Source organism: Phocoena phocoena, chromosome 15 (assembly GCF_963924675.1).
Source record: "Phocoena phocoena chromosome 15, mPhoPho1.1, whole genome shotgun sequence".
Taxonomy (NCBI): domain Eukaryota; kingdom Metazoa; phylum Chordata; class Mammalia; order Artiodactyla; family Phocoenidae; genus Phocoena; species Phocoena phocoena.
The window spans coordinates 51,818,972-51,843,849 of record NC_089233.1 but is presented as its reverse complement, the minus strand read 5'-3'; the positions used below and the strand labels follow the sequence as shown (position 1 = coordinate 51,843,849).

Sequence of the window (24,878 nt, the reverse complement as noted above, 5' to 3'; positions counted from 1 at the left end):
CTATTGAATGAAGGGCTGAGATCAGCGCCTTCCAGTGCAGTTGGCAGTTTCGGGCATTTGTAGCTTCTGGATCTGCCTCTGTTTTGGTCCTGGCTTTACCACTTCCTGTCTGTGTGACCTTGGGCAATTTATTTAATCTCACTATGCCTCAGTTTCCTCATCTGTGAAATTAGGATCATAATTTTACTTACCAGCTGTTTGGAAGATCAAATGAGGTGATCTGTTTAAATTGCTTAGAACAGTGTCTGGTGCATATTAAATGCTCAACAAACATTAGCCTTGTTATCATTACTACAATTATCTCTCATTTGTGTGCCATAGATGCTTGACCTCCTTTCCTGTCTCCCAGGTTTCTTCTCCTGTCCATCTTCACAAAGCTCATAGTCTAGTATTGAGACAAGTGTAATTACCTGGCAAAAATAGAGGAAGAAGATGACCTGTAATTGGGTATTAGAGAATGAGAAGGGATTTGCAAGGGAGAGAAGGCAGGGGGCCATCGTGGGCAGAGGGAACTGTGTTAGGAGGTGGGAAAGAACTCAGCAGGCTTGATGTACAGCACTCAGTTGTAGCTGGTGTGGAGGATGCTTGTGGGGTGGTGAAGGGAAATGTCATCCTGCATCAACATACAGAGGGACACACAGTCACACCAGAGACACTGGCTTTTCACCACAGTGATTCCCCTCCGTTGGGGGTGGGGCACCCATGATTCCCCAAGGGGTGGGGTGTGAATCTTGGAGAGGCCGTGAGGGACTCATGTATGGATTATGAAACCCTCACCATTTTCCCCCTGGGGATACATGCTTCTCTTTTTCTTCACATTGATGTAATTTAATCTCAGGGCTCACTTATCCATTGGCCAAACTTTGGGGGATAAGGAGCCCCAGTTTTTACGCTACTGATTTAATAACTGAGCAGCTCAGCATAGCACAGAGAGCCCCACTTTGGGTATTGTGAGACTTCAGGCCTGGATTTGCTTCTAACCAGTGGTGGAACCTTAAACGCCACTTTCCTTCTGTAGGTCATGTTTATCTGTGGGATAAGAGAAGTGGTTTGGGGGTTCTTATGCACCCCTTTGGCAGTTCGGTGAAGCCTCTAGGAACCCCTGCTCTAAATAACTTTTTAAATGCATCAAATAAAATACACAGAACTACAAAGGAAACTATTACGTTGAAATAAAGATATAAAAATAGTAAATACATCTGTGGCATGATAATATGTGTATATCTTATTAACACATTAAGTGGCATAATAGCTACTGTAATTTTGAATTATTGATGAACACAAGTGATATTTTGTAATATCTGAAATAATTCTAATGTGATAAGAAAATATCTGGAATTTATATTGAAAACCAAGTCATAGGTGGTGTTAATACCACTGTGGTTTGTGATTTATATTTATAATTAGAGGAAATGCCATACTTCAGTTAGAGTTGAGTGAAAATTATCATGTAATTATTTTTACCATCCCAGTTTATGGAGCCTTGGGTTATATCTGTGGACCTGTTGGGTGGTCCGTGGAACTCAGGTTAGTGATTCTTGGACTAGATGACTTCTAGGATATTTCCTTTCCTGATTCTTTGGCTATCAAATGATGTGATAATCTGCATAATAGTCAATTTCCAAATAAGTGAAAAATGTTAAAATTCCCATATAATTTTTAAAGCTCACGTCATTGGTTATGAGAAAAACCAAAGTGCTCAGGGGGCACAGGAGGAACTTTTATCTATGGTATTTTACCGCTGTCTGGTTCAAGAGTGCTAGTAGGCATTGTTCAAGGCCCTCGGTAACAACAACTAAAGAGGTGTCGGTTGCGCAGTTGATCTCATTTACAATAGTTATGTTCCATAAAGTCTCCACGAACGTTGACTTAGTGAATACAGAGCCATTGCTCTTAGTGGACTTGCGGGGATAGGTTCCCATGAGCCTCTGGTCACATTTTGATCAGCTGATCGATATATAACCTTGTTTAAAAAAAATCGTACTTAATATGTATTGTTGATTAATTGACATTGAATTCACGGCCCGCAGCACTAAAACTCACGTCTGAATGAAGCTTGTCTAACACGTATATTTTCTCGGTAAAGCACATCACAGCCTTCTTGAGCTTAGGAGCACTAGACAGCACTTCAGCATGATGCTCGGGGGCCTTTTAAAGAGTGAAATCATCAACAAAAAGCACAAAATTTTGAAAACTATGGCACTACATAGACTGTAGAAAGAACACTTGTTTACGGTGTGAGAGCTGAATCAAGAAGGTAGAGCAGAGCTTTGTTTGACCTCAGCTGGAATGGTGTGCATCAGTGGCTCAAATTTTTTGCCTCTCTGCACATGTCCATTAAGGACCTACGGATAGGTGAATTTGCAATACTGGGGATTGACCATATATGTTATATTTCTCTCTGGACCTGAGATCTAGCTATGACACTGCCACTCTTTGTGTCTGAGCTTGGTTTAGTGGTTTCACTACTCTGGATCTCTGTTTTTTTAATTCATAAAAAAGGGATGTTGGGATAGATCCGTAGTAGTAGTAGTAGAATTTTTTTTTTTTTTTAATAGTAGAAGTAACTTTATTCACGTGAAAGCCCAAGGTATAAAGCAGTAGTCAGCTCCTTGCCTCCTCCACATCTCTTGCCCTCCACCATTTTTATCAAGAACATGTGGAAAACTATTGGGCTAGATTTCCAAGGCCATTTTTCCATTGGGTTATATTTTATTCATTTGATAAATACTGAGCTTGGCACAATTCTGTGTGCTGTTCTTGCACCAAATTCACTAAAAATTGATTAGAGCTATTTGAAAACGGCCTGCAAATACTTTTTATTTGTAATTCTTATTAAATAGGTTTTCTACTAGTTCTGCATCTTCTGACCTCTCTTAATAATGAATGGCCGAAGTTAATCTTTCAAATTTGCTGTTGTTTCAAGCTCATCAGATTCATTTAGGAGCTCTGTTCAGTCTTCACTCGCCCTGGTATGGGCACCCTTCCTCTGTGAGATTAGAATCAGAAATGCCCTCCTCATTGGTCATATCGGAAGGTAGGTCATTTGGAAAACAGGGCCCCCACCCACAAGATAAACCCATTCCAGGGGACACCCAGTATTTTCCTGGGCATCCCTGCCACTTTGGGGTTGTGTTTACTGCTCTACTAGAAGGTTGTCATGATGGAGATGCCTTTCCCCTCTGGAGCATGCATTTTCATAATCCCTGTGTGCCAAAATAGTAAAATAATGTAACAGTATGCATTAAAACAATCCTGAAGCGACCTTCTACTAGTTTAAAGCACATTATAATTTTTACATAGGGCAATTGATGTGTGATTTTTCTTAGTCTTCAATGAAAACTAAGTTTTGTACCTAGATTGTACCTGGTTCTTCAGAAGAGATTGATTCCTCTAAGAGGAAAATTGGGAAGAAGGGAATTGACAGTAGATTTGGATCAGTTTGTTTTAGTCCAGTGAGTGTATTATAAAAATGAAATCTTCAAATTCACCTGAAGACTAGTACTTAATCTTTAGTGAGGGAATCTTTCATCATTGGTATTTCTGTCCTTTAGGGAAAAAAAAATAGAATTTTCCTCTGAAATGCTTTTTTCTTATGAATTGATGAGATTGAATGATTTCTATTTCTGTACTGAGAGCTGGCTTAAGGAAGGCATGAAGGTGTGGTAGCTTCAGTTTTAATTTGGTATGGATCATTTCATGTCTACAATCATTGGTTTTTAATAAATCTGTTGATGTTCAGAAGGTCTGGGCCAAAAAGACGTGGTCTACAAGGAAACCCTGTTCCAACTGTGGAAGACTGATACCTTGGTGGCCCCTCTGCCTCCCATCACTCAGGCCCTTGTATATTCCCCTCCTCATTGACTTTAGACTTGACCATACAGCTTGCTTTGGTCAAAGGGACATTAGCAAGCATGATACAAGCAGAGGCTTGGTAAGCACTGGCACATTAGGGCTTGTCCTCTGGGAATGCTCCTTCTTGGAAGCCACCCTTGGTGCTATAGAAAAGCTTAGGCTAGACTCTTAACTGATCAGCCATGTGGAGAGAGACAGAGACCTTGAAGGATGAGAGGCCATCTTGAATGTTCCAGCCCCAGTCAAGCTTCTGACTGAATGCAGCCTATGGAGTGACCTCAGCTACACCACGTGGAATAGAACTGCTCAGATGAGCCCAGCCAACCCAGTGAATTGTAAGAAATAATCAATTATTGCTGTTTTAACTCAGTAAGTTTTGCAGTGGTTAGTTACATAGCAATAGATAATGGAAATTATGCCCTACTTCAAAAAAGTGTGTGCAAAGGGACATTATTCTGCAAAGATACCTTGTCCATTTGGTTTGTAGAAAACTGCATTTCATAATGCTGTGATGCTGTGATGTCTTCATAAGTACAGTGAGCAAGGGTAGGCATGCATGTGCATGTATATGTGTGTATGTATGTGTGTGTGTGTTCGTGTGTGTGTGTGTGCATGTGAGTTAGATATTGTGGGATTCTTTCTTCCACCACTGCAGCTGAGTATTATGCATGCAATATTTTTATTTCCACGAAGGGTATACCTGAGGAAGGTACCTTGAAAAGTAATTGCTCTTTTATTCATTCAGGTTGTGGAAGATACTGAAAAGTATAAAGAAAAGAGCCATCACCCAGAATCCCACCACCCAGAGGCGAACTTTGGGAAGTTTTCATATTGTAACAACAGTTAACATAACAAAAAACTTCACTTGATTCTTCTTTGAAAGTCTATTGTATAAAGTAGGTCCATTGAGAGGGTGGACTCTCTGATATCCTTATAAAAGTGGTTATAAATGTGCACACAAATCTGCTGGATTTATAGTTTATGTCCCCTCACTCCACTTCATTCTCCATACTGCTGTCAGACTGCTTTTTCTAAAAGGCAAATTTCTGACTTTGTTCTGCCTATGCAGTAGGTCCACACTGCCTCTAGGACGGTGGGTCTCAATTAAGGGTGATTTTGCTTCTGGGGAACAACTGGCAATGTCTGGAGACATTAATGACTGTATTGGGGGTGTTAGGTGTTGCTATTATCTAGTGAGTAGAGGCCAGGGATGCTGCTAAACATCCCACAATCACAGGACAGGCCCCCACAATAAGGAATTATCCAGCCCAAAATGTCAGTAGTGTGGTCACTGGCTCTAGGGTAAGGCCAAAATAGTTGTGCCCTTTCTGACTTCACACTGACCTCTGACCTTTTATCGCTTGTGCATTTTCCATATGCAGTACTAAATAGATTTCTGCTTTCATATCTTCTCACCTTGTGACTCTTTCCCTCAGTCTGGAAAACCCTTTCCCCAGAGGTAATTTGTTCTTTGTGTATTTTATCACTATGACTCTGCTCACTTCCATTTTTCTAACTACGCTGAGTTGCAGTTACTTTTTGAAATCTGTTTTCCCTTCAAGCTGTGAATTCAAGGTGAGCTAGGACCAAACCACATGTCTAGTAAACATTTGGGTGAATGAATGAATGTTTGAATAAAACCAGTGAAAAAGAGGGTGGAGCTGCACACGTTGAGAACAGTACGTGACTCACCCTCAGCAAGTTTTCTTTGCTAGCGGGTGTGACTCCTTCCTGCAAAGGCACTGTGGTCACCAGTTCCCACTGCACATGATTTCAATGTCACTGCACTTCCCGGGGGATCTTCCTCAGGCTTCTTTGCCCCATAAGCCCCATAACAGGCATCAGTATCTGATTTCAGGTGGCTTGAGGGAGTAGAGAGGTAACCTCAGGCATGTGAGGAGTGGGGAGATGAAGCTTTGTGCCCCAGATGCCCACCTGTAAGAACCAGGGAAGGGAAGGTTTTAGAGAAGTGAAGGATTGATTCAAGCCCCTGTCTTTTGCCTTAAGTTACATCAACATTAACTCAGCATGATGTAGAACAGTTGTTCTCAAACTTGTATGCCTGTCACTGTCACCTGTACAGCTTCAAAAAATACTGTTGTTGGTTGTCCAGCCCCCCAGAGATGTTGATATAATTGGTTTTTGGTATATCCTAGGCTTCATAATTTCTGAAAGTTTTCTAGGTAAATCTATTATCTTTGAGAATCACTGATGTAGACAATTAGGTAGATTATAGCTCTTCATGCTAATATTTCCAAAGTAATTTAATAATTTTCTTTTTGATAATTTACTATTTCTTAACAATTTTTGTATAAATAATAAATTAGTATTTATAACTTTGTTTAAATTTATATTGGCTGTAAGATAATTTAATATCTAACTTTTTAGTAATTGACATCGTGTAACTTCATTTTCTTCTTTCCTCTTCCTTCTTGAAACTCCTCCTTTCCTCCTTTACCTTGAAACTCATATGAAATATCATAGAGAAGCAGCTGACCATTCTTCGTGTTGGAGGAAATTGGAAGGAAACCATTTTTTAGATAGTCTGCCCACAAAGATGCAAAATTAGAACTTTCCTTTTGGTTTGTATCCTCCCTCTTCTGTTTCCCATACCCACAAACTCTGAATTCTTTGTGCCTAAGAGAAAAATTAGGAAGACCCCTCCATCGTCCTAATAGTCCTTCTAAAAGGCTTACTGTACTCTCAGGTTCTGCACTTTTTTTTTTTTTTTTTGCGGTACGCGGGCCTCTCACTGTTGTGGCCTCTCCCGTTGCGGAGCACAGGCTCCGGACGCGCAGGCTCAGCGGCCATGGCTCACGGGCCCAGCCGCTCCGCGGCATGTGGGATCTTCCTGGACCGGGGATCGAACCCGTGTCCCCTGCATTGGCAGGTGGACTCTTAACCACTGCACCACCGGGGAAGCCCGGTTCTGCATTTTATTACAGATGTGCATTTGTTATGAATATGCTGGGTAAGACAAAGAAGTGAAAGAGCATTTCTTTTTTTTTTTTTTTTTTAAAGTTGGGTTATTTTTTGTTACTGAGTTATTTGAGTTCCTTATATATTTTATTTTTAAAAAGATTATTTATTTTATTTACTTATTTTTGGCTGCATTGGGTCTTTGTTGCGCATGCGGGCTTTCTCTAGTTGTGGCGAGCAGGGTGCTACTCTTTGTGGTGCGCTTCTCATTGCAGTGGCTTCTCTTGTTGCAGAGCACAGGCTCTAGGTGCACGGGCTTCATTAGTTGTGGCACGTGGGCTCAGTAGTTGTGGCTCACAGGCTCTAGAGTGCAGGCTCAGTAGTTGTGGCACATGGGCTTAGTTGCTCCGTGGCATGTGGGATCTTCCTGGACCAGGGCTCAAACCCGTGTCCCTGCATTGACAGGCGGATTCTTAACCACTGTGCCAGCATGGAAGTCCTGAAAGAGCCTTTGAATGCTGTCTTATCATCTTCCTCCCTCCATGTCCTCCTCTGCTCCCTTCTACCCTGCTTCCAGGCATTTTGTTTGCTTGTCATGTGTTTCCAGATATTACTGAGACAAGGTCTTGGTCACCTGTCAGAACGGTGTTGCTCATGACCAGTGGTTGGACTGATTTTTGCCATTATCTTAAATATGAGAGCTGGAAACAACATTCATTCCATGGCACTGCATGCCCAGCACTGCACTTTTGTTTTTGTTTTTTCCCTTAATATTCAGTTTATGGAATTTGGGACCCAGTGGCTTCTGCCACTAAGTAGGTAAGCACTGCTCTAGGGTGACCACTCTGGGCAGAGGCAATAGCTTTAAGAGAAGAATGGAATCATTCTGAGGTGCAGAACTTTAGGTCACTATATTCTGTTTCATTTCAAGAGGGAACGATAGAGTAGGAAGAGTAGGAAGAGTGTGTTGACATGGTATAGATAGTGTAACCCTATTATGCCTTTTTTTTCCATTTAATAAAACTAAAGCCGAGGGCCCTTCTTTAACTCACCAGTTGATCACTGCTTATGGAAGGACCCTAGGTCCCCCTCTTGGAGGTGCTACTGGGTGTGGGGAATGAGGAAGTGAAATGATTTGCTCAGTGAGACAAAGTTTTGGCAGAACCACAACTATAAAGCAGATCTCCATTTCTTGAGGTGCTTACTTTATACAAAATTTCCAGTCTCGATTTTTTATAGGTTTTTCCTATAATGGAGTAAGATGGTGGTCAATGGATGTTTATACAAGATTTATAAGTTTAAGAATAATTGACTATATGTATGCTGTCAAAGCTAGGAATTTTGACTTAAATTAGTATCTAATGGCCATTTGGTTGACAGGTTTAGTTCTTAATTTCTAAAAGTTATTTTCTTATGTATGTGTAACTGAATAACTTTGCTGTACATCAGAAACTAACACATTGTAAATCAATGATACCTCAATAAAATAAATTTAAAAAAAAGAAGTTTTTTATGGTAATACAAAAGTGCTTTTTGCTTTTTCTGAATTACCTAACTTTAAGAAAACACACCAAAGAATGGAATTTTGTGTCAGTCCACTGTTGGGCTGTATGATTTATGTCCCTTTTACTGCTGAAAATTTTTAGCAAACTTTAAAGCTGGATGAGAAACTTAAAGGTCCTCTTATCTGAGTTCATTGGACAGATGAGGAAATCAAGGCCTGGGGAGGTTGTTATTTGCTAAGGTTCACAGAGCAAGTTCAAGGCCAAGTCAGAGACTTAGAAGTCACATTGTTTGACTTCAAGTTCAATACATTTTTCCTTGGGTGCAGAGTAACCACAGGCAGGGCCAGTGCCACACATGCACACGTGCCCACACTCTCACACATTCTTCATAAGTCTGCTTTCAGAGGCATGGGTTGTGGATTGTCTTCTCCCAAAGCTGGCCTGAGATGAGGGTTGGGGTGCAAATAGCTTACTTGTCAGACAGTCCCAGGAAGCACAAGTAGGGGAGTGGGGATGTGAGATAAGGAAGGAAATGCAGCCAATATAGGGTGTGTGGACCTCAGGTTGATCCCACTGGGGGCAACGGAGTGCTGTCTGCAGAGCACTGTGTTTTGGAGGCAGTGTAGAATAGGCTTCACAGTAGTCTTCTGCAGGAGTGAAGAGCTGGGCTATTTGTTGGAGGTCTTGTAGGCACTTGATGAAAAGCCTACCATCAGAGTCTCGGGTCCTAGAGTAAGGCCTTGTCGGTGTGTGTGGGAGCTGAGTGCCGAGGGGCTGTGGAGGGGTCACTTCTGCAGGCTCACAGGAAATGGAAATGGGTGTAAGTGGAGGTTCCTACACACAGTGCGATTCTGACAAACATCCCGTCTTGGCTCTTTTCTGTTCTTACCATCTGCGCGCCTAGTGCTCTAGTAGGGGGTAGGTGGGGCTGAGAAGTAGGTACTGCCTGTGATACCATCAGTGTTGGATAGTCTCTGTTTGGCCCTCCTGATCTGCGCTCCACCTTCTGCATGTGCTCATGTCTGCAGATGGAGCATTAGATGCTGCGTTGATGGGCTTCCTTGCCCTCAGGCGTCTGCACGGATTCAGGAAGTGGGAGGCTAGAGCAGAAGATTGGATGGAGGAGGAACATGAATGAGGTCAGCCTCTATCCCCCCAGGTTTCTTCTTGACACTGGGCTGATGGTTGTCTCTGTCGTCCTCCCGGAAGCCACAGAGTCTGTCCGGCAACCCCTCCTGTAGCCACAGCACTTTCACTGCGTTCCGGTGGCTCTGTCTTCCTGCCCCTCTGGCCTAGGGCTCTTCAGATTCCCTGGTTGTCTTCCTCAAGCCCTGCCCACACCTGGTAAATAATCCCTTATTAAATGCCCTCAGCTGTCTCCTGTGTGTGTTCCGTCTGTCTCCTGCTGGGACCTTGGCTGAGACACCATTTTGAAGAGTTTGCTCTCCAGACAGAATTGGATGAGATGAAACAGCTAGAGACGGTGTGAAGATATAAGATAATGAAGTGTAAATTGTACTTGAGCCCTAAGGACACTCAGCAGGTAGGATGCATTAACAAAAGAAGTGGTGCTTATTAAAGAAGACTTTTTGGAGGGCTGCCTTACGTTGTAATTGGTGAACTTTTTTGTTTGGTCTCCTCTGAGTAGTGACTTGAAAATCAGAAGCTCTGCCTTATTAGGACCATGTATGCAGTTAATTATAATGTATCTGACTCTATCAGATGGAATAATAGGTAATTCATAGAAACAGAAGGGTGAAGGGGCTCTACCCATCTGGAAATTTCAGAGATTTCTCTCATGTATTTTTGTTGTTGTTGGAAGTCAGTTCTTTATATAAAGTCCCTTGTGAAAACAAAACAGAATAAAAACAAACCAAAAAGAAGGGGCAGGGCAAATTAAAAAAAAAAGAAAAAGTGAAAAGACAGGGACAAAGGACACAACGGGTCACGACCCATTGCGCCTCCTTGGTCTCGTCCTCGGGCTCCTTGCCCTCTTTCACCTAAAGAGCTTCTTAGCTTCTCAGCTACTTCCTCGGTACTCCCATTTTTGCCAGATCCTTTCTTTTCTCTCTCTTCAGCCTCTCTCCTGCATTCTTCAAACTTCGTTTTGAATTTCTGCGCGTTCTCCGCGTTAATGGCTCCTGCTTGGGGCACTCGTCGGCAAAGTCGTCGTGGGTATTCCAGACCCAGGCGCTGTCGCTGCCCGCGTACAGCTTCAGCTCCATCACCGGCGTGATGCAGTGGTTGGCGCAGATCTTGAGGGTCTTGTCCCTGCGCCTGAGGAGGCGGATGGTCCCCTTCTCCTCGTGCTTCAGCAGCTTGACGTCCCCGGTGCCCCTCTCCTTCCACCCCGGGAGGTCATTCTCTGAAGCGAACCGAAACAGCTTGGCCTGCATTTTAAAAAAATTCCTCTTCATCTTTTTCCAGCGTTTTAATTTCTTGCTCGGGAAGAGAAACTATTAGCAAAAAATGGGGGTCATGGTTGGACTCGTCAGCATTCTCGGCGGAGGTGTGGTGGTCCTCGTGGGTGTCCTTGGGGGCCGCCATAGGCGCGGCGGCTACTCGCCGGCTCGGTCGTCGCGGGCTCCGCTGCCTCTCGGCGGCTGCTCGCAGCTCCTTCCTCCGCTTCTGGAGACGGTGCCTCCCTCCCGCCCGCCCGCTCTTCCCTCCGCCCTGCGACCCCTCGTGTATTTTAATGTTAGATAAATAAGTCATTTCCTCCTAATTCCTTCTATTCCTCATCCCTCTAATGGGTTATAATCCACTTTTTGGAAATTTTTTTTAAAAGCTGGTGTGAAAGGCATTTCAAGCAGCTTGGAGTAAGGCACTATAGCAACAGAAAGCACTCCCTCTGTACGTGTTTACAGAGGGCCTCCTGTGATTCCGGCCCTTTGCTAAGCACCATGGAGTCTGTAATGAATAGTATTTGATCACTGCTTTCAAGGAAATCACAATGTAGTTGGGAAAATAGACGTTCAAACAAATAATTATGATAAATATTTTAAGTAGTATAGGCGTCTACAAAGTATTATGTGTATCTCAGTGAGGGTGTAGTTAAGCTTGGGAGTGTCATATAATGCTTCATAGAATCAGTGACATTGAGTTGGGTCTTGAAGCATGATAGTGAGATTCCCAGGGAGAGAAGGGGAGATGGTATGGAAGAAGGTATGGAATTTCCTCGTGGGTTGGAGAATCAATGAGGCATATGATGATTTGGCCAAAATGCTGGTAGCCTTTGGAGGAGTGCCTGGACTTGAGACCAAGGGATAGAATAGTAATCTAATCACTTAAAATAATATAGACGGCACATATACTCTAAACATATTAGGGATGAAGACAAAACAAAAACAATGTAGTTAAGAATCTTCGGTGTTAACATATTGCTAGACCTCATGGAGCACATGTTCTAAATACTGAGCAATGCATGTTTCTAATTCATGAGCATCTCAAAGGAGGGAGATAGAGCCATTGGTGTCTTCTATCAATACGTACCTTTGCTCAGATTTCTGCTCCCTTACACCAAATTTATCATGACAGAATTACCTTGTATCACTTTAGATTTACCTAAAATATGGAAATATGGTGGATTACCTTTTCAATTACTAATGCTTATGTTAGCATCCATATTTCACGATCACCCATTTAGTAGAACATATCTGACACCCCTGCCATAAGAGATACTTGAGCCTTATTCCTTCTAATTATTCTTGTCCCTAAACCTTTAGGATTAGTAATCTTGATATCCCAAGGCAGGGAATTGGTAAAGACTGTTTTATCAATTCCATAGTTGTAGACAGTGAACCAGTAACGAGTGCTGGTTACTTCATGGGACACTGATAAATAAGAATTCCTCTGCAGAGGCATGAACAAAACGGTGACTGTAATATGGGGGTATTATAGCTAAAGCCTTTATGAACAGAAAGCCTTTAAGCTGGTCATGTTAAAGACCATTTAATGTCAAGAAGTTTAGATTTGTGGATTACAGAGACAGGAACAAAGTCTGATCAAGTGTCATGGAACTAGAGTGGGAAAGCCCAGAATTAAGCTTGAACTCCCCTGTCATGCAGGGGCTGCATCTCTGCCTTATTCTTTCCTGATTTTATTTTCTACCTTGCTCTATTTCTGCTTTAGTTATCTCTTGCTTTAACTACCTCAAAACTTATTGGCTTAAAACAACCACTACCATTTAGTACCCCTCAGGAGTCTGACTGGGCTCAGCTGGGTGGGTCTTCTGCTCCACATGGTGTTGCTGGGGCTTTAGTTATCTGGGGGCTCAAATGAGTCGAATATTCAACCTGACACTCCCACGTGGCAGGCAGTTGATGCTGGCTGTAGAATGGGAGCCCAGTTGGGATGCCAGTGGAGCACCTGCGTGCTCTTCCTGTCCATGTGGCTTGGGCTTCTCTCAGCCTGGGGGCCGGATGACAAGAGGGAGCATTACATACGTGCAAAAGCAGAAGTTTCCGGAGCCCTGAAGGCCAGGATTCAGAAGTCCTGGGTGACCATTCCCACTGTGTTCTGTTGGTCAAAGCAGTCACAGGGCTAGCTTCCCAGAGAGGGGAAATAGACTTGGGAAGAGTGATGAACAATTTACAAATACTTTTCTTTTTCTTTTGTATGGGACTCAATATGCCCAACATGTCCCTCAGGCCCTACTGCATGGAAGCTTTTTAGTTCAGTGTTCATCACCAGCTGGCTATATAGCCTCTGTGTCTGCAGAGCTCCCAGGTTCAAATGCTCCCAAGTTCAGATGCTTCCAAGAGACACTCATATTGGTTGCTGGCTGTCCAGTCATCGACGGGTTGAGAGGGCCAAGTCTTGTGCTACTGAGGATTTTCTTTGAAGGGCTGAAGTGGGATGGGTTATGTCACGGGTACTGCGGTCAGAGTAGGCAATGGCACATGAGAGCATTAGGGGGATTTGAAGGAATTCTCAGGTCCTGCCCATCCCTCCGAGGCTAGAGAGTTCTTTTCTTTCCATGTTCCACAAAGCTCTGCTTGACCTACCTTCTGACTTCTTGAGTCATCCCCTCCCTGCTTTGTTTTGTTTTTTAAGTTACTCCTGTGCACTGTTCTCCCTCCTGCCCTCTGTCCTTGCCCTGGACAAGAAGTGTCTCTTCTCTCTCCCCATCTGTCATTTAGCTTCTAACTTACTCTTCAAATCTCAGCTCAAGTGTCGCTTCCTCAGAGGAGTGTGGAACCCTTTGGATTAAGTCTCATGCCCTGTTCCATCTCAGTTTCCTTCATCACACTAATCAGAGTTTGTAATTGTGTACCTGTGTGTCTGCTTGATCACCATTTGCCTCCCACTGTGGGCTTTAGAGACAAAGGCGCGTGTCTGTCCTCAGGGCATCAGTGACTGTGCGTGGCTCAGGCTCAGGTTGGGTGCTGGCAACTACTTGTTGGCATGAATTAAAACTTGGAGGTAGTTGCCTTGAAGAAGGAGTAAGTGGAGAGAAGCTTTGTGTTGATGAGAGAAGTTAAGAGCAGCCTGTTTTGGGGACTACAAGGACAGCATTTCTCAGGGAGTGCCCCCCGCCCCCCACCATGGTGATTTAGGAGTCAGTGAAGTCCTATTGTTAAGGCATGCTAGTGGAGGCTGTGTGGTAGTTTCTGAAATGTAGCAGGAATTCCTGCCTGGAAATTGATTCATAAGTGCCTGGTGAAAAGCCAACTTCTTTTTCTTTTTGCTTCTAGCACCATGTGGCCCCAGTTCTGTACTCAGAGATCTCAGTGATGGCCAAACTTTTTGGGGCCAGAGCTGTGCATTCCATTCCTGCTTACTCTCCCATTAGGCCAGTGTCTTGTTTGTAAGTCAAATATCGGTTAGATTACAATTTGGGATGTGATATGCTGGGAGCATAATCTCGAGATAACCCCAGCCGTAACTTTTTGTCCAATTCTTCTGTTGCACACTATCTAAAAACAAAGTGAGTCAAATAATAAAAATGGCAGAAGAGAAATAGAAAGATAGAGTAAGAAATAACTCAGATTCTGTTTTATTCAAAGATTCTGTATCCTTTTGAATTCTAGAGGTTTTCAATTCCACACTTTCAGAGACTAAGATGGAAGGTGACATTGTTTCAGTTAATCTATTTCACTGAAATAATTTAATTCAGTAAATATGTATTGAATTTTGTATCTCAGTGGCAGGTGTAAAGAAATACAAGTTGGTCCATGACCATGAAGTTTGTACCTACCCAGGAAATATGGCATGCACCTGTGTCATGAGGTCCTAATAATGAGAGAGTCAGATAAAGAGGGCCATAATAGGACCTGACCTGAATAGGGGCTGGGGTAGTTACAGTGTGTTTTTATAAGGGAAGCATAATTTGAGCTAGTCCCCATGGATGAGTTGATTTAGGAAAGTTTGCACAGAAGGGAGAGAGAGAAAGGGCCTTACAGGCTGGGAAAGCCCCATGTGTGAAAGTTAAAGTGAGAGAAAAAGCAAGAAGGCCCTTTTCACACTCCAGAGGGAGTGAAGGCCTTGTAGGGTAGGGATGAGAAGTTGGAGAATGGAGGGCTATGAAGAGACCCCTAGCCTTTGGGTGAGACCCTTGGAGGCCAAGTTACAGGTGCTGAATGCTTGCAAGCAGAGGAAGTCACATCATAAAACCTCTACTTTCAGAATGTTATTTCGATCACAATTAGCAAGGGGGTTTTGATGAGGGAGAGGTTGGAGCCAGTGAGACTGCCTGGAAGGTTGTAGTGGTTGACACCACAGTGGTGGCAGGAGAAACTGAGAGGGAGGGAAGTGTACAAAATAGGGTTCACCTCCTGCACTGCTGGTGGGAATGTAAATTGGCGCAGCCACTATGGAGAACAGTATGGAGGTTCCTTAAAAAACTAAAAATAGATCTACTATATGATCCAGCAATCCAACTCCTGGGCATATATCCAGAAAAGAAGAAAACTCTAATTCAAAAAGATACATGCACCCCAGTGTTCATAGCAGCACTATTCACAATAGCCAAGACATGGAAGAAACCTAATGTCCATCAACGGATGAATGGGTAAAGAAGATGTGGTACATATTTATATAGCGGAATATTACTCAGGCATAAAAAAGGATGAAATAATGTCATTTGCACCAATGTCGATGGACCTAGAGATTATCATACTAAGTGAAGTAAGTCAGAAAAAGAAAGACAAACATTGTATGATATCACTTATATGTGAAATCTACAAAAAGTGATACAAATCAACTTATTTACAAAACAGAAACAGATTCACAGACATAGAAAAAAACTTATGCTTATCAAAGGGGAGAAGGAGAGAGGGATAAATTAGGAGTTTGGGATTAGCAGATACTATATATACTATAGTATACTACTATATATAAAATAGATAACAAGGACCTACTGTAAAGCACAGGGGACTATATTCAACATCTTGTAATAACCTACAATCAAAAAGAATCTGAAAAAGAATATATATACACACACATACACACATCTGTATACACACATATATATGTATGTATAACTGAAGCACTTTGCAGTACACCTGAAGCATTGCAAATCAACTATACTTCAATAAAATAAAAAACGGACGGTGCTGTACTCTTACCAAAAATATAGGGTTCAGAGGAAGAACTGGTAGTTCCACGTCTCGATTCACAGTGGAGAAGACAAAGGAAGAAACAAAGGGATATGAAGCTGGGGTGAATGGAAACTTAGTTCCACAATCACCAGTACCAAGGTTGGGAATGGATGCCAAGGTGGAGTGGACCAGAGGAATGAGATATCTTAAAGCAATGGTGGATAACTGGGGGTCGGTAGAAAGATAAAGGCTGGGGATAGAAATTAACGCATCATCAGAACCTGGTGAACTAAGTAAACCCAATGAACACAAATTTGGAGTTTTACTGGGCATTTAAGTAGGAAAATAACGAACCTGTATAACCTTCAAATACAGACGTGTAGTTGATCAATAAGTTATTTGTTGGTATAGAAAACATCCCCAGTTTACCAGTTTGTATCACCTTCCTCACTACCTCTGGTCCACTCACCACTGTCCTCTGCCCAAGTGCTGCAGTGGCCATCTGGCTGGTCTTGCTTGTGTCCTCAGCCACCTGCAGTCTCTGCTCCACACAGCAGACCAGGTGATCCTTTGCGTGTAAGTCAGATCCTGTAGCTCTGCTTCTGGCCTGCAGTGGCTTCCTGCCTCATTCAGAACATAAGCTGAAGCCCTTCAAAGGGCCTTTGGGGCCTGGCCCAGCCCCTTCATCGGTCACTGCTTTCCCTCGCTCACTCTGTGCTGCACCCTTGCCAGTTGCTGCTCCTCACACACATAGGCACACTGCCCCCAGGACCTTTGCACGTTCTCCCTTTGCTTAGAACACTCTTCTTCCCAGTGTCTGTAGGACTTGTTCCCTCGCCTCCTTCCAATCTTTGCCAGTCGGGCCTTTCTTTACCCTCCTGTTTAACATGGCCATCCCCCTGACTTTCACTCTGGGCCTGCTGCCTTACTTTACCCTTTTCCCTCCACAGCCTTTAGTGTCTTCTGATACCCAGACTGTTTACTTATCTGTGTGCCAGTCTGCCTCTCCAGAAGGGAGGCTCCATGAGAGCAGGGATTTCTGTCTGTATCACTCACCATGGCAGCCTCAGTGCCTGCACAGCACCAGGGACTCAGTGATCACTTGTTAGGTGAATGAACAAAAGTCTGTTAGCAGCTTCTTTTTCGAGTGGCATTTTTGTGACATCTTTGAGATCAGCTGTCAATAATTTTTATCTTCATATCCAGGGATAGTCAGCACTCAGTAAATGTTGAATAAGTGAATAGAACCTAAAAAGTAAAAATGCTAACATGTTGCATTATCTAGTTCCAGAAATTTCCATTACTAAATGGAACCTTTAAATGGTGATGTGGGGAGGGGTGTGGAGGAATAGCTTCACTTCATTTAGCTGAACTTCCACTTGTGCTTCAGAATTAACATAGCAGTTTGGCAATTCTTTCATTATTACTAGGATTATTAATTGGATGCTATTTTAAAATTTGGCCCCTAAACTCTCAGCTGATGTTTTAGGAGATTATACTATACAGGGTGCAGAGACTGCTGGGGCTGACTGCAACTGTTCATGGCCAAGTAAGGAACAGCATAGGCAAGAAGCACAGGGTGGATTCAGTTGTGCCTCTGGGAGACCTGGTGACGATAGTTCATGGTCTCTGGGAAACAGCTGCCTGGGCTTCCTTCCGCAAAAGGGATCTTGATTTTGTTACCTGGTAGGTGCTTTTTATAAATAAATAAACAACCTTGAGAGACTGAGGGGGGTTAAAGAGAGAAAGGGAAGAACAATGTGCAGAAATTGTTCTTTATTTGGGAACATTTACTTGAGAGATCCCTCTGAAGTTTGCTTTTGTTTTATTTGGTATCACTTTCATCTCTTCCCAGGGGATGCATATGTCTTTGGAAGGAATGCATGCAGAAAAATAGGCTGTAGGAGACCCGAATGAGTTCTTGAAAGTTTAACAAGCTTCTGAAGGACAGAGCAGCTCCAAGAAGCTGGGCTGTTACCGCATCTTGAAGGTTGAGATTTGGGAGGACCAGTGATGGTGTCCCCTGCTGCCAACATTCATGTGGTTTGTTGATGATATGACTAAAGGGCCAGGTTCTTATTTATATTTTTAGGTGGGGCCTTTTAAGGGAGTTCAGACAGTAGGGAAGTAGAGCACACGGCAACTTGGAGAACAGCAGCCTTGGAGAACATTATGCCTTTGCTTAACTCGAGGGTTAAAACAATCCATAGAAAATTGTTTGGGGTTTTTCTGGCTGGTGCAAACACTGTACAGCCCTTGTTTTCAAGTGCACTGTCTATAAAGGGTCAAAAGAAAGCTCAAATAAAATTAAAGCCTAGAGAATGAGGCTGTACACACACATAGCCCAATGATCGTCCATGTGACATTCCCTAAGGCTATTGCCTGGCATCATTTGGCAGGATGTTTAAGTCAATGGCAGAGCAATTTTCCTATCTCTGCCTAAAAGTGCCAGAGATATACTGGGTGTTTGGTCTGGAGTCAAAAGGCATGCGAGAAGAAACATCAGAGACAAGCCTTTTTTGGTTTTAAATTGTCTTATCTGTGTTTGAACTCAGTTCTGTCCTAATTGAAAAGGCCAACTCATGGGGTAACCAAGACAGTGAACTTTGGTGTCCAAGGTGAATGTGAATGAGAAACGAAAATATTTCTCTGGTGAGTTTTGTGATGAGAAGCAGGAAATCTGACCCCATGGAGCTCTAAAGTCCTTCCTACATCTTTATCTTTTCCATCGAAGAGGTCACATTCATTACATAAGCACAGTTCTTGGAGAGAGTCTTTCACTTTGAACAAATGAGTTAAAATGTTTATATCCAAAAAATAAAAGGTGTATTTTCAGTAGAGTTTCTTTGATTAGGAAAAGAAAGACACTACTGTGTCCTACCATTTTTTTCCTGACTGTCTGTTGTATTTTTGACAAGTGCCCTCACTTCAAAAAGTCTGTGTTTTAATTCTAAATTCATAATGATCTCTCTTATCCAACTGATAAGATTATCAACGTTCTTTTTCCTCTGCTGTTACCTAGTGCTTGTAATTATCTTTCCTTAATGTTGGACAAGGGAGGGGATAAGGAGAGAATATACAGCAAAATTCAGTCATGTTTTATTCAGTGGCCCATCCTGTTTGTTGATTTCTCCATCCCTCCATCCATCCACCCATCCATCTATCCATCCATCCATACATACATACATCTGTCCATCTATCCATCCATCCATACATCCACCCATCCATCCATACATCCACCCATCCGTCCATATACCCATCCATCCATCATCTATCCATCCATTCCATCTGTCCACACACGAACCCATCTTATATTCATTGATCATATGCTATGAACCAGGCAAGCTAGGATCTCTCCCATGAAGGAGAGTAGACCTAATGATAGGCATTTATAGTGGAAAAATGTTAAAATCAGGCAAATTCAATCGTGGGAGGATGTTATCACCTGTTTTTAGGGGTTTCAGGGAAAGTTTCAGGGAAGAAGTACTGTCTCAACTGATACAGGAAGGATGAATTGAAGTTTAGCTGGATGAACACTGTGTGTTTGGTCTTGGGTATGGTTAAGAGGTGAAGAAGAGTTTCCAGAAGAAGAGTTGTGTTTCTGAAGTCCTTGCAAATTCAGAACTTCCCTAATTGAAGAATAATTCTGACAAAAGATGGTGGATATTTCCTTTTATCAGCTAATATGGCACCACCCTGTGGCCACTCAGTAAACAGAGTTTAGCGTTCCCTCGTCTGGGCCAGCTTCGAAACTACAATTCTTGAAGAATTTTAACATTTTGGGTGGATTTAACATTGATTCAAATTAATGTGAGACCATATTAATGTTTTTAATATATTATTTCAAAGCTGCATAATTCACGTTCACATCAAATAGGACCAAGTTCTGGAGAGTGTAGCTCATGGCCATTTGATGGATTTGAAAGTAGTTGAGCATGGGTAGCATGTAGACCAGAGAGTAGTAATACGTTAGGAAGGAGATAGAGGGAAGGAAGAATAGCGGGAGAGGAGATGGATCATCAAAGGCCCTGATCATCAAAGGCTGTGAACCACGACAAGAGGATTGCAGCAGGTTGCCTTTCAAGAATGTTAAGGAGGGAATGGCAAGGTCAGTCTTAGGCTTTCTTCAAGTTTTAATAGAGCAAGTTGGAATTAGACTGAGGCTATGTATGGGTTTTGGATATTTGCAGAATATTCCCCTTTATTTATAATTAGACTTGGGTTATAAACAATATAAGCTTTCATAGTTTCAAAATACTTTTAAGTTTTTTGTTTTGTTTATTTGTTTTTGAAGGGTCCACTAAGTACCTCAGAAGAGACAACAAAATACATGGCTTAACCCCAAAAAGATTGGGTAGAGGCTCGACCCAGACTTGGGATCTAAGGTTGGGGGAGAATTTGATTAGCGAATCATACTTGGGGGTCTCTGGTAAAATAGGTTAAGGAAAACATGAGTTAGACAAAGTTAAACTTCTTTACTGTGGGACTTCTTAGAGCCTTGAAAGCATTCATGTCTGTTGTGAATGTTTATGATTAAGGCATGTAGCGTGTGCCACACTTGTTTCACCACTAAGGAAGCTTCACTCTGGAAATAGTCATTAATAGTCTGGCTGAGAGCTTGTTATCCATTGCCACAGTAATGCTGCGTAACAAGCAACTATAACATCTCAGTGGAATACAATAATAAAAATGTATTCAGCTTGCAAGTTTGGGGAGTTCAGCTGATCTTGATCTGGACTTGGCTGATTCCAGCTAATCTCACTCACGTGTCTCTCTCTGGTCAGATGTGGATTGGGCAGGCAGCTCTTCTGATCTGGGCTGGGTTTGCTCACATGTCCGGGAGTTCAGCTGGCTGTTGAATGATCTAGGATAGCTTTATCTAGGAAGACTGGGGGTCACTTGTCTCTGCTATATATGGCTTTCATTCTGAGGCACGCTAGACCTAGCATGTTCTCCTGGCCATGACAGAGGAGCAAGAATGAGAGCGAAGCCAGCAGTGCGTGTATTTTTCAGCATTTGCTTGTATCGTGTTAATATCTCATTGGTCAAGGGAGTCACACGGCCAGTTAGAGTAGGAGGACACTGCAAGGTTATGTAGCAGAATGTAGGTACAGGGAAGGAGGAGACTCAGGCTCTGTTTGCAGTCAGACCCTGGAACCCAACTTGAGAATTGCCTGTTGAGATCACAGTCAACTGAGAGTGCGGAATGAGGTCAGACTTTTCACTATGCCATGGCCACAGACTGTACTTTTAGTTCTGATAAGCAATCTCACAGATAGATGCCTGGCCCAGGTCAAGTGAGAGAGTGTTCATCTGGTTCCCCACAGGACTTCTATTTTCTTTCTGTGGAATCATTTCAGGGCTGAAAGGATTATGGTCATCAGCTAGTTCTAGTTGCATTATGTTGGAAATGAATAAACAGAGACTCAGAGAGGTTAACCGGCCAGCCTAAAACTACTCAGCTAGCTAGAAGCCAAGCTGAGCCTGGAACCCAGATGTTCCTTTAATCTCATTGGGTTTTAATAACCTCAAAGAAACTGTGTTTGGGGTGAAGGGGAGGTGGTGGAAGGGACTGAAATTGTGTTTGCAATCATTGTATGTGAACAAATCACATTCCTTCTGGAGGGACTATAATAAAAGTAATTTTTAAAATAGATGATAGATGTCTTTGGAAGGACAAAGTAGATAGTTAAAAACTGAGTTGCTGAATACTGTGACTGGAGTTTTGTTTTGTTTTTTTTTCAGAGGAAAGGTGGGGTGTGGTTTGAAGTGGGAAGGGCCCTCGGTTGGGTAAGTCATTTCCCTTACTACAGCCTTTGTTTCCTCACCTGTGAACATTAGAAAAGGAAAGCAAAATGAGGACTGCTTCACAAATTGGCACGTGGTCTTTGCACAGGGGCCATGCTAACCTTTGTATTGTTCTCATTTTAGTATCTGTGCTGCTGAAGCAAGCACTGATGGGAAATCCTTGGTGATATGTTTTTGTTTTCGGGGTTTTCTCTCCTCTGCTCCCTCCACACTCCCAAGGATTTCTGCTGCAGAGGACTTCCGAGAAGAGAGGAAAAAATTTGTGTTCTAGCTTCTGCTTTGTCAAACAGCAGATAGAATCATGAAGGCAGATCTAGCCTTCCAGAATAGGAGCTACATTAACACCTAATTTAGCCGACAGGGGTGGGGAACAATTTATTCTATATAAATCAAATTTTGCTCATGAAATTTTACCCAGTTAAGCATTATCAAATGAACTAGATATTTTTATGATGGAAATACTTCCATAAATATTACGTATATTCCCCTGACTTACTAAACAGAAAACAACGGAAACTTTGCACCCATTTAGACATCAGTTATTGAACTGTGTGGTAATACAGCAACGTGCCTTGTAAAGAGCCATGTAGTGAAAGGCATTTTCTATTGTTATTTTTTGTGTTTGCTTAAGGACTGCTGGAGTATGTTGGACTACTTGCCATCAAACTGAGTTTTGACAGACATACTTTTTAAATTCTTTTTTTTTTTTTTTTGGTGGTGCCACAAGGCTTGTGGGATCTTAGTTCCCCCACCAGGGATGGATGGAACCCAGGCCCCCTGCAGTGGGAGCGTGGAGTCCTAACTACTGGACCGCTAGGGAAGTCCGACTTTTTAAATTCTTGTATTTTATTTTCAGAGTGTTTCTCCATACTTCCTTATTGTCAGTTGATTAGCTGTATTTTGGGGCTGCTCAGATAGATTTGTTCTCAGATCCATTCTTGACTGTTTCCTGTTCTGCTCCATGTTGCAAGGAACCATATTTCCCAGGCTCTCTTGCCCTTTGGTGTCCAAGGGGAGACGTAAGGGTATCTCTCCGGGCCCCTTTCTGCTTTCTTTGGTATCTCTAGGAACAGCTGTGTCTCTTCCATAGTTTCTGCTCCCACCAAACTTCTTTTTCCACAGCAGCCTATCCTGTTCTAGCCTTGCTGGTTGTCCCCAGTCTCTGGGCTCTGATAACACCTCTTCCTTCCATCATCCTTCCTGCCTAGGCAAGCTAGCAGTTCTCCACGGGTGCTGGTCTCTGGGCTGCCTTCCTGTTCCCTCTGTGGCCTACCAGCCATTCCATCACTCTGTAACCATGCTCTTGACTTGAAAGATCTGGAGTAGTTTCTGTTTTCGGATTGTTTTGACGGATAACAGAGATTGCCTGCTCTTGCAGCTGTCTCTCATTCTAATTTGCTTCTTGCCATCTACTCTGAGGACACCAGCCAGCTTAACCAGTTTACTTTATTGGACGTAAATATGCAAACCTGACTGAGCACTAGAGCAGAATAATCTAGAGCCTGGGCTCTGGCAGTACAATATATGGGTTCCAATCCAGCCAGACCACTCATTGGCTGTGTGGCTGGGCAGCTTTCTTAACCTTTCTGAGACCCACTCTTTTCATCTGAAAGATGAAAGTAATTGCAGTACCTATGCTGTCTCTTAAGGGCAACACCTATGGAGGGGAAAGGAAGGATGTGAGATTGGGCAGAGGGAGAAGCTGGGCTGCGATGCAGTCTTAACAGCAGCCTGAGTCAACCCCGCAGGGAGCTCTAAAGCGGGTCTGGCCTTTATTCACTGATGTTGACTACTGGAGGCCGCTGACAGGGGATGGTGCTTGACCTTGGGCGGAGCAGCTTTCTTCAGTTGAGGGCAGTTTTTTACATTATGTCGCAGCTCTCGGAGTAGCAGGGGAATCAGTTCTTCAGTCCCCGGAGTGGTCTGGTCATTGCATCACAGTGTCCACCACACGTTTCTATGTGTGCAGTTGTGAAAGATAAATGGCTAATCCATGAGAAGTGTGTTGTTTGGTGCCTAGTACTTGGTGAAGTCTCAACAATAGTAAGTATCATTATTGATGAATTAGCCAATAAGTGGATTAGTCCAATAAGTGGACTTGATGATACCTAATTAGGTATTTGGAGAGTTTTTCCTGACTTCCTGTCCATGACCCCATCCTAGAGAGTCCAGGAAAACCTGCATAAGTGGTCTGTGGGTAACTAAGGTGCTGTGGCTTCTGCACATACACTATTAAACACATTTATATTTTTATACTAATGTTAATGTGGTATCTTTAAATATGGCTTACCCATAGGTTCTTCTTTTTTTAAAAAATAATATTTATTTATTTATTTTTGGCTGCATTGGTTCTTCCTTGCTGCGTGTGGGCTTTTCTCTAGTTGCGGAGAGCGTGGGCTACTATGTTGCGGTGAGCAGGCTTCTCATTGTGGTGGCTCCTCTTACTGTGGAGCACGGGCTCTACGTGTGCAGGCTTCAGTAGTTGTGGCTCACAGGCTCTAGAGCACAGGCTCAGTACTTGTGGCACATGGGCCCAGTTGCTCTGCGGCATGTGGGATCTTCTTGGACCAGCGCTCAAACCCATGTACCCTGCATTGGCAGGCGGATTCTTAACCACTGCGCCACCAGGGAAGTCCCCCATAGGTTCTTATATCTTTATTTTCTGAGGTATTCAGGTATTTAGCATCAAATTCGATAGGCATTAATACAGCCCTTGCTTTTTGAACACTTATCATGTAGACACGGAGCTAAGCATGCATTATCTCATCAGTTCTCAGGACAACTCTCTGGGTGCTAAGAGTCCCACTTAATGATGAGGACCCGAGGTCAAGGAGGTTAAATGATCTGGCCAAGGTCACCCATTCAAGGAGTGGCAGCTAAGTTCCCCCACCAGGGCTGCAGCCCCAGACTCACATGCGCCTACGCTTTCAACTACACATTTTCACAATTTAAACAGCAGTAGGGGAAACCTTCTCCTCTGAAAATAACTCTAGCACAGTGTAGGTGTTGTTTTGGTAGAAACATTTCAGCTGCTGCCATAAAATTCGTCTCCCAAATGGCTCTGTGAGAGCAAAGCTGGGCAGACTCTGCTTGTGTTTAAGAAGCGAGCCTTATGGCTCAGCCACAACACAAATGATTTGTTTTCCTGGCCTTGTTGGCGAAGTGATTTAATTTCTGGATTTCCCTGAGGAAAAAGCTGAAACAAATAAATTTCTTTGTAATTGGATGTTTAAGGAGGAGCCACGTGGGA

The 24,878-nt window shown here is 43.0% G+C and overlaps 1 non-coding gene and 1 pseudogene across 1 annotated transcript; both read right to left on the bottom strand.

Annotated features, from left to right (window-relative positions):
• Positions 1 to 2,001: 2,001 nt before the first annotated feature.
• On the bottom strand, positions 2,002 to 10,826 carry LOC136135375 (ran-specific GTPase-activating protein pseudogene; annotated as a pseudogene).
• Positions 10,827 to 21,671: 10,845 nt separating this feature from the next.
• Positions 21,672 to 21,775, bottom strand: LOC136135804 (U6 spliceosomal RNA). The gene has a single exon (XR_010656642.1). It is a non-coding gene; the product is annotated as a U6 spliceosomal RNA (small nuclear RNA).
• Between the last annotated feature and the right edge of the window lie 3,103 nt (positions 21,776 to 24,878).